The sequence below is a fragment of the Theropithecus gelada genome, chromosome 15, assembly GCF_003255815.1.
Source record: "Theropithecus gelada isolate Dixy chromosome 15, Tgel_1.0, whole genome shotgun sequence".
In the NCBI taxonomy this organism is placed as follows: domain Eukaryota; kingdom Metazoa; phylum Chordata; class Mammalia; order Primates; family Cercopithecidae; genus Theropithecus; species Theropithecus gelada.
The window spans coordinates 13,687,693-13,697,440 of NC_037683.1; the positions used below are offsets into that span (position 1 = coordinate 13,687,693).

The 9,748-nt window shown below is 50.2% G+C and overlaps 1 pseudogene across 1 annotated transcript; it reads right to left on the minus strand.

The window, feature by feature from the left end:
- Positions 1 to 1,880: 1,880 nt before the first annotated feature.
- On the minus strand, positions 1,881 to 3,000 carry LOC112608542 (annotated as a pseudogene). Its single transcript, XR_003116007.1, has one exon. The product of XR_003116007.1 is annotated as a biogenesis of lysosome-related organelles complex 1 subunit 4-like (transcript).
- Between the last annotated feature and the right edge of the window lie 6,748 nt (positions 3,001 to 9,748).

Below are 9,748 nucleotides of genomic sequence, written 5' to 3' on the forward strand. Positions count from 1 at the left end.
CAAAATCCCTCACACGTGGCCTCTCCTGGTGGCATGGGCTCCTCAACATGATGAGGCTGGGTTCCACGGACAAGCATCAAGAGAGAAAGAGAGAAGGGGAGAGAGAATGCCAGGTGGAAGCCATGTGTCCTGTTATGAGCAGCCTCAGAAATTTTGCAATATCACTTCGGCCATCAGGTATGAAGGTCTGCCCAGGTTCAAGGGCGGAGGAAGGTCAGTGGCACACTGCGACAAGAGCATACAGAGAAATACAATCTGCCAGTGTATTGGTCTGTTCTCATGCTGCTATAAAGAACTGCCCGAGACTGGGCAATTTACAAAGGAAAGAGGTTTAATTGACTCACAGTTCCACGTTGCTGGGGAGGCCTCAGGAAACTTACAATCATGGTGGAAGGCGAAGGAGAACCGGGCCCCTTCTTCACAGGGTGACAGGATGGAGTGAGTGAAAGCAAGGGAGATGCCAGATGCTTCTAAAACCATCAGCTCTCGTGAGACTCACTATCACAAGAACAGCATGGGGGAAACCACCCTCATGGTCCAATTACCTCCACCTAGTCCCCCACTTGACACACGGGGATTATGGAAATTAAAATTCAGATGAGATTTGGGTGAGGAAATAGCCAATTACCAGGTAAGTTGCCCCTGCGGGCAATTGGAGCATTATCCCACTAGGGAGCTCTGCGTGACAGCATGGAACACTCACGTCAGGGTTACTACGCCTGAGGAGTCAGGTAGTCAGTGTTGTCCGTCTTTGGTTGAAAGCCACACTGGAGTGTGGGCCTTAAGTCTCTGGCACTTCTAGCCTACAGGACACACAGTCACAGAGCTAGTTCCGGTTGCCAGAGAAAGCTACCAGGCAAAGAGAGACGAAAGCTGGGACCGTGTGTCCGCATGTAAGACTGGATGGACACCATGGGGCGCTGGCAGTTTCTGTGTGGAAATCAATCACTGGCAAGAGAATAGGGCCAATGCAAATGACTTAGATTAATCCAAATGTACCACCCAGTCTCCCCTTAAGCAGGTGCTAAGTTAGGATTCTGTTGCAAAGGAAGGAGACATGATGAGTATCTCTGCTGCCACATTCATATTTATCCAGCACTCACTATAGGCCAAGGACTGTGCCACATGCTCAGATGTTATGTCAGCTGGGATGGAGTTAAACACGACAGGCGTGGGAAAACCTGTGTTGAAGATGCAGATGCTTCCTCAGCATGGGTCCCTGAATGACCTCATGGAAGACCAGTACATATTTGGGTCTATTTGTTTTTGTTTTTGTTTTGAGATGGAGTCTCACTGTGCTGCCCACGCTGAAATGCAGTGGCATGATCTCAGCTCACTGCAACCTCCACCTCCCGGGTTCAAGCGATTCTCCTGCCTCAGCCTCCTGAGTAGCTGGAATTACAGGTGCCTGCCACCACACCCAGCTAATGTTTGTATTTTTAGTAGAGATGGGGTTTCACCATGTTGGCCAGGCTAGTCTTGAACTCCTGACTTCAAGTGATGGGCCCACCTCGGCCTCCTACAGTGCTGGGATTACAGGCGTGAGCCACCATGTCAGGCCTGGGTCTGTTTCTTACCAGAGCTCAATCTACTCTAATACAAGTGCATAGTATTAGATTGACTCATCTGAAATTGCCATCTTGCCATTTTGTAAGTCAAAAATGGTCAAATGTTAGCAATTTCAGATGATTCAACCTAAAACACAAAACCCATTCTTTCTTCTCTGAGGTAGTATTCACCCTGTGGATGGACCACAGCTGATTTAGCCACTCCCCTTTGATGAACCTCTGTGTTGTCTCCAATTTTTGTCCTTACAATTAATATGGCAATTCACATTCTTGAATATTTATCATTATGAATTTCTTTTTTTTTTTTTGAATAATAACAAGGCTTTAATGGCTCAATTTTCTTATGATTATACAAACATATAAATCTTGAAAAGGTAACGCCGTGTAGTAAAATCCATAAAAATAACAGTTTTGCCACCGTGCAAAGTTCGTTCAGTTTGATTCCCCATGTCCTCGCCAAGCAGCTTTCTGATTAGAGCTGGAAGACACAGGCTGGGCGCGGTGGCGACCCTGGAGTCCCAGCTACCGGCGAGGCTGAGGTGGAAGGATCACTTGAGTCCAGGAGTTTCCAGCCAGTCTGGGCAACATAGCAAGACCCCGTCCCTTTTTTTAAAATTGGAAGGCATAAAGTCTATACATTCTACACTGAATCATGAATATACTGCGGAGAGTGTGCAGAACGTAAACCTTGAAATCCCACACTCCAACATCGTGTATGTCCATGAGCAGGATTTGCAATTCACTTCGTACTGGAGGTAAGCACCTCAGCTGGGGTCCTCTTGCCGCAGTGGTCAGGCCGTCAGAGCTGAGGCCTTTCACTACAACAAGGGAAGTAGTGTTCGGTCCGAAACAGGACGGGGGCTTCGTAGCCTGCTTGCTGTGGCCTCGAGGGAGCAGACTTGCTAAAGAGCGAGGGCACGTTCATCGTGTGCAGGAGCTTCTTGAACGCCCTGGGGAAGGCGCCCAGCTCGGCCTCGGCCTTGGTGACCTGCTCCTCCATCCTGGCTAGGCGGCCGCCCGCCATCCTCACGAAGGCCTCCAGCCGGTGGATCCTGCTGTAGATGTGCCGCATCTCGGCGGCCTTCGCGTGGATGCGCGGCACGCCCTGGCTGACGACTGGGGACGAGTCGCCGCGAAGCATGTCCGGCATGTCCACGAACTCGTCCACTCTGGTGAGCAGATCCTCCAGGCTCGCGTCCAGGGCTTCGACCTCGGGCCGTGCCCCGGCCCGGGACAGCAGGCAGGCGGCGTAGCAGCGGCAGGTCGCGGCCCGGCGCACCGTCCTCCGCGCCCTCGTCCTCCCACGCCCCGAGGCGCTGCTGCGGCTCTGGGACACGGTGCCACTGTCCCCGCTCCAGGCGGCGCCCTGAGGCTCGGCCTCTTCCGCCAGCCCCTCGGGCGGCGCTCCGCTATCTGAGGAGCTACCCTCCATAGCCCGCGACCGCCAAATTTCTATGAGTGCATCTGTCAGATCCCACACATGGGGTTGCTGAATCGGTGCTGCATGTTCAATATTTTGGTCCGGGTGTGGTGGCTCACACCTGAAATCGCAACACTTTGGGAGGCCAGGGTGAGAGGATCGCTTGAGCCCAGGAGTTCAGGACCAGCCTGGGCAACCTAGGGAGACCCTGTCTCTACCAAAAAAAAGAAAAACAAATTAATTAGCCAGGCATGGTAGCACACACCTATAGTCCCAGCTACTCAGGAGGCTGAGGTGGGAGAATCACTTGAACTCAGGAGGTCAAGGCTGCAGCGAGCTGTGATCAAGGCACTGCACTCCAGCCTGGGTGACAGAGCAAGGCCCTATCTCAAAAAAAAAGAAAAGATTTTTATATATGCTGCTCAAATTACTCTCAAACATTTTCTTTTCTTTTTCTTTTTTCTTTTTCTTTTTCTTTCTTTTTTCTTTTCTTTTTCTTTTTTTTTTTTTTGAGATAGAGTTTCGCTCTTGTTGCCCAGGCTGGAATGCAATGGCGCGATCTCGGCTCATCGCAACCTCCACCTCCCGGGTTCAAGCGATTCTCCTGCCTCAGTCTCTCAGTCTCCCGAGTAGCTGGGATTACAGGCATGCGCCACCACGCCGGCTAATTTTGTATTTTTAGTAGAGACGAGGTTTCCCCATGTTGATCAGTCTGGTCTCATACTCCTGACCTCAGGCAATCCACCCACCTCAGCCTCCCAAAGTGGTGGGATTACAGGCATGAGCCACTCCACTCGCCTCTCAAACATTTTCGTAATGGTTATATGTGTATGTGGACTGTGTGTGTGTATTTTTTAAAAAACAAATACTGGCCAGGCACGGTGGCTCACGCCTGTAATCCCAGCACTTCGGGAGGCCGAGGCGGGCAGATCACGAGGTCAGGAGATTGAGACCATCCTGGCTAACACGGTGAAATCCCGTCTCTACTGAAAATACAAAAAAGATTAGCCTGGCGTGGTGGCGGGTGCCTGTAGTCCCAGCTACTTCGGAGGCTGAGGCAGGAGAATGGCGTGAACCCAGGAGGTGGAGCTTGCAGTGAGCCGAGATCGCGCCACTGTGTTCTCGCCTGGGCAACAGAATGAGACTCAGTCTAAAAAAAAAAAATTACTGATACAGGACATACTATGTTCTGGGCACTGCTCTATGTTCTTTACAAATATTTGTTTAACCTTCACAACAACCCTATGAGGTAGGCATTATTGTTATTATCCCCATTTTACAAATGGGGAAACTGAGGCCAAGAGAAGTTAAGTCACTTGTCCAAGATCACACCACTAGTAAGAGGTGGAGCTGGGAGGATATGAGCCCAGGCATGTTGGCGCCATAGTCTGTCTTCATGACCACCATATCCTACTGCTTATGAGAGTGAGGCCTGGGGCCTGGGACACCTGCTGTCTTCCCTTTCAGGAAAAGTAAAAGAGTATTCAAGGGCCAGGCATGATGACTCACACCTGTAATCCCAGCACTTTGGGAGGCCGAGGCAAGTGAATCACCTGAGGTCTGGGGTTCGAGAGCAGCCAACATGGCGAAACCCCATCTCTACTAAAAATACAAAAATTAACCAGGCATGCTGGTGGGCGCCTGTAATCCCAGCTACTTGGGAGGCTGAGGCAGGAGAATCACTTGAACCTGGGAGGCGGAGGTTGCAGTGAGCTGAGATTACGCCACTGCACTCCAGCCTGGAGGACAGAGTAAGACTCTCTCTCTCAAAGACCAAAAAAAAAATAAAAAAATAAAAAAAAAAAACTTAAAAATAAAAAGGATTCCCAGCAGTGGCTGCCATTGTGAGCACAGAGCATGCCTGGGGGTGAGGGCTTAATAAAGGCAATAAGCAAAGGAATGACTTGCCGGAGCCTTCTCCCTGATTTCCTTTATTCTTACTCAGACTCCTGGCTTCCTTTGTTCACCTAGCTGAGCATGAGTTCTGGCTTGCCACCAGTAGCCTGTGCCCTTCTCTGAGCCTTTGTTCCTTCATCTGGAAAGTGGAGATAATAACAGGGCTCACATGAGGATGACATGTATGAGAATAAAATAAGTGGAAGCACAATTTCAGTCATTTACTCAAGAATGCCCGGAGCCCTAATTGTGTGCCCTTTACTCTCCTAATCCCATTGTTGGCCATCTTGGCAACTTCCAATCCGTTGCCCTTGTAAACGCCACCAACCTCACCACTACGTGAACATCCTCGTGCACATTTCTTTTTTTTTTTTTTTTTTTGCATTCGCCAAATTATTTCTAGGAGTAAATTTCTAGTTGTGGAATTGCTGGGTCAAAAGGAGGGGAATTTTTATTTATTTGTTTATTTATTTTTATTATTATTTACTTATTTATTTATTTTGTTGAGATGGAGTCTTGCTCTATCACCCAGGCTGGAGGGAGGGTAATCTTTTTCTTTTTTTAGATGGAGTTTCACTTTTTTTTGCCCAGGCTGGAGTGCAATGACACAATCTCGGTTCACTGCAACCTCCACCTCCCGGGTTCAAGTGATTCTCCTGCCTCAGCCTCCACAGTAGCTGGGATTATAGGCATGTCCCACCACGCCCGGCTAATTTTGTATTTTTAGTAGAGACGGGGTTTCTCCATGTTGGCCAGTCTGGTCTCGAACTCCCGACCTCAGATGATCCACCCGCCTCGGCCTCCCAATGTGCTAGGATTACAGGTATGAGCCACTGCACCCGGCCAATTTTTTTTTTTTTTTTTTTGAGACAGAGTCTCTCTCTGTCACTGAGGCTGAAGTACGGTGGCATGATCTCGGCTCACTGTAACCTCCATCTCTCTGGGAATACAGGCATGTGCCACCACACCCAGCTAATTTTTGTTTGTTTGTTTGTTTAGTAGAGACTAGGTTTCACCATGTTGGCCAGGCTGGTCTTGAACTCCTGATCTCAGGTGACTCGCCCACCTCCACCTCCCAAAGTGCTGGGATTATAGGCGTGAGCCACAGTGCCTGGTCGATTTATTATCTTTTTGAGACAGAGTCTTGCTCTGTCTTCCAGGCTGGAGTGCAATGACTTGATCTCGGCTCACTACAACCTCTGCCACCCGGGTTCAAGCGATTCTCCCACATCAGCCTCCCAAGTAGCTGGGACTACAGGCAAGCAACCCATGCCTGACTAATTTTTGTATTTTTAGTAGAGACAGGGTTTCACCATGTTGGCCAGTCTGGTTTGAACTCCTGACCTCAGGTGATCTGCCCGCCTCAGCCTCCCAAAATGCTGGGATTACAGGTGTGAGCCACCATGTCCAGCCTAAGTGTACATTTTAAAATAACTAAAAGAGTATAATTAGATTGTTTGTAACACAAAGGATAAATGCTTGAGGGGATGTATACCCCATTTACCCTGATGTGATTACTACGCATTGTATGCATCTATCAAAATATCTCATATACCCCATAAATATTTAATGTATACACCTACAATATACCCACAAAAATTAAAAATAAAAAACAAAAAGGAGCAATTTAAAAAATAAAATAGGCTGGGCACGGTGGCTCAAGCCTGTAATCCCAGCACTTTGGGAGGCCGAGACGGGCGGATCACGAGGTCAGGAGATCAAGACCATCCTGATTAACATGGTGAAACCCCGTCTCTACTAAAAAATACAAAAAACTAGCCGGGCGAGGTGGCGGGCATCTCTAGTCCCCGCTACTCGGGAGGCTGAGACGAGAATGGAGTAAACCCGGGAGGCGGAGCTTGCAGTGAGCTGAGATCCGGCCACTGCACTCCAGCCTGGGCTACAGAGCGAGACTCCGTCTCAAAAAAAAAAATAAATAAATAAAATAAAATAAAATAAAATGTACTGACTTGAGGAAAAATAAAAGACAGTTTAAATATTAGCCATGCGTGGTGGCATGCACCTATAGTCCCAGAGTTCCAGTTACTTGGGTGGGAGGATTGCTTGAGCCTGGGAGGTTGAGGCTGCAGTGACCTGTGATCACGCCACTGCACTCCAGCTTGAGCAACAGCGGGAGATCCCATCTCTAAAAAAAAGAAAGAAAGAAAGAAAGGCCACATGTGCAGCCTCAGGCCTGCTGGCAGGATCTCGGAAGGCAGGGCGTGGAGACTTCTCTTTCCTCTCCTGCCATGGATACAAGATGGGGACCTGCTGATGGCCACCATTCTCACTGGCCATTTCTCAACTGGGCTTGTCACACGAAAACTGTTCCCAGGCCGAGTCAAGGAAATCCCTAAATCAGTAATGATCTGGGCTGGGCACGGTGGCTCACGCCTGTAATCCCAGCACTTTGGAAGTCCGAGGCAGGCTGATACTTGAGGTCAGGAGTTCAAGACCAGCATGACCAGCATGATGAAACCCAGGCTCTAGTAAACACACACAAAAAATTAGCTGGGTGTGATGGCGCGCGCCTGTAGTCCCAGCTACTTCGGAGGCTGGGGCAGGAGAATCCCTTGAACCGAGGAGGCAGAGATCGTTGCAGTGAGCTGAGATCGAGCCACTGCACTCTAGCCTGGGCGACAGAGCAAGACTCCGTCTCAAAAAAAAAAAAAAAAAAGAAAGAAAAGAAAAAAAGAATGATCTGGAAGGAGAGCTTGGTCCTGAGAGGCACCCCCCACCTTTCCCTTCTCAGTTCTGCATGGCTGCACTTCCCTCTCCTCTCCAGCCCGCCAGCACACACAGTGTAAGACCCCCACTTAGAGTCCAGCCAGGCCACAGGGACCGTCCCAGGACACTGGGGTGTGAGTGGCAAATTGGGAAGCACAGGGGGGCCCTGTCCAAGGCAGAGAGTCAGGAGAGGCTATTCTGAGGAGGAGCAGGTAAGGCGGGAGGACAGAGGGGCAGCACGTGGAAGGCCAGGAGGTGAGAGAGGGGCAGTCACATAGAGGAGGCTGGGCCACCTCCCGACAGCCACAGTGGGGACCATGGAGGATTTAGAGGCACGCCTGTGGAGAATGCCGCCTGTGGAGAATGGACCAGAGGGTCTGAACCTGGAGCAGAGTGCACTTGGGACCTAGGTGTCTGCTTATATCTCTTGGTTACACCTTCTGGTCCCACCATGAAGATGAGTCATTCCCTAGTCTGAGCAAGACCACGCTCCTGCATCGTAAGCATCATCTCTAGAAACCAAAACCCAGGTGAGCTGGTCGAGTGCAGTGTATCACGCTTGGATAATCCCAGCACTTTGGGAGGCTGAGGTGGGTGGATCATTTGAGGTCAAGAGTTGGAGACCAGGGCTGGGCGCGGTGGCTCAAGCCTGTAATCTCAGCACTTTGGGAGGCCGAGACGGGCGGATCACGAGGTCAGGAGATCGAGACCATCCTGGCTAACACGATGAAACCCCGTCTCTACTAAAAAATACAAAAAAACTAGCCGGGCGAGGTGGCGGGCACCTGTAGTCCCAGCTACTCGGGAAGCTGAGGCAGGAGAATGGCGTAAACCCGGGAGGCGGAGCTTGCAGTGAGCTGAGATCCGGCCAATGCACTCCAGCCCGGGCGACAGAGTGAGAATCCCTCTCAAAAAAAAAAAAAAAGAGGTGGAGACCAGCCTGGCCAACAAAGCGAAACCCTGTCTCTACTAAAAATACAAAAATTAGCCAGGTAGTAGTAGCATGCGCCTGTAATCCCAGCTACTCTGGATGCTGAGGCAGGAGAATTGCTTGAGCCTGGGAAGCAGAGGTTGCCAGTGAGCCGAGAGTGCGCCACTGCACTCCAGTCTGGGTGACAGAGTGAGACTCTGTCTCAAAAAAAACCAAAAACCAACAAACAAAAAACCCCCGCGCAAGCCCGCAGCCTGAAGTTAGTGCAAAATGAAAACCTCTCCAGGTCAGGGGTGAGCCTGGTGTCCTTCCTGCACCTGCACAAGCCATGGCCTTTATCCTGGTTCGTTCCTGCTGTTGTTACAAAATACCAGAGACTGGGTCATTTATAAAGAACAGAAATTTAGGCCGGGCGCGGTGGCTCAAGCCTGTAATCCCAGCACTTTGGGAGGCCAAGACGGGCGGATCACGAGGTCAGGAGATTGAGACCATCCTGGCTAACATGGTGAAACCCCGTTTCTACTAAAAAATACAAAAAACTAGCCGGGCGAGGTGGCGGGCGCCTGTAGTCCCAGTTACTCGGGAGGCTGAGGCAGGAGAATGGCGTAAACCCGGGAGGCGGAGCTTGCAGTGAGCTGAGATCCGGCCACTGCACTCCAGCCTGGGCGACAGAGCGAGACTCTGTCTCAAAAAAAGAACAGAAATTTATCTTCTCAACAGTCCTGAAGCTGGGAAGTCCAAGATCAAGGCGCCAGCAGATTCGGTGTCTGGTGAAGCTTGCTCTCTGCTTCCAAGATGGCACCTTCTTCACACATCAGAAGGGGTCAAAAAGGGCGAATGCTGTGCAGAAAAGAAAGGAGGGCCCGGCAGCCCTCTGAAGCCTCCTTTACAGGGGCATTAATCTCGTCCATAGGGTAGAGCCCTCATGATTCAATCACTCCCCAAAAAGTCCCACCTCTTAATGCCATCACCCTGGGGCTGAAGTTCCAACATCTAAATTTTTTATTTATTTTTGTATTTTTATTTTTGAGAGGGAGTCTCACTCCAAGACAGGGTTTCGCCAGGTTGGCCAGGCTGGCCTCGAACTCCTAACCTCAGGTGATACACCTGCCTGGGCTTCCCAAAGTGCTGGAATTATAGGCGTGAGCCACAGTGCCTGGCCTACTTTTTATCTTTCTGAGATGGAGTGTCACTCTGTCGCCCAGG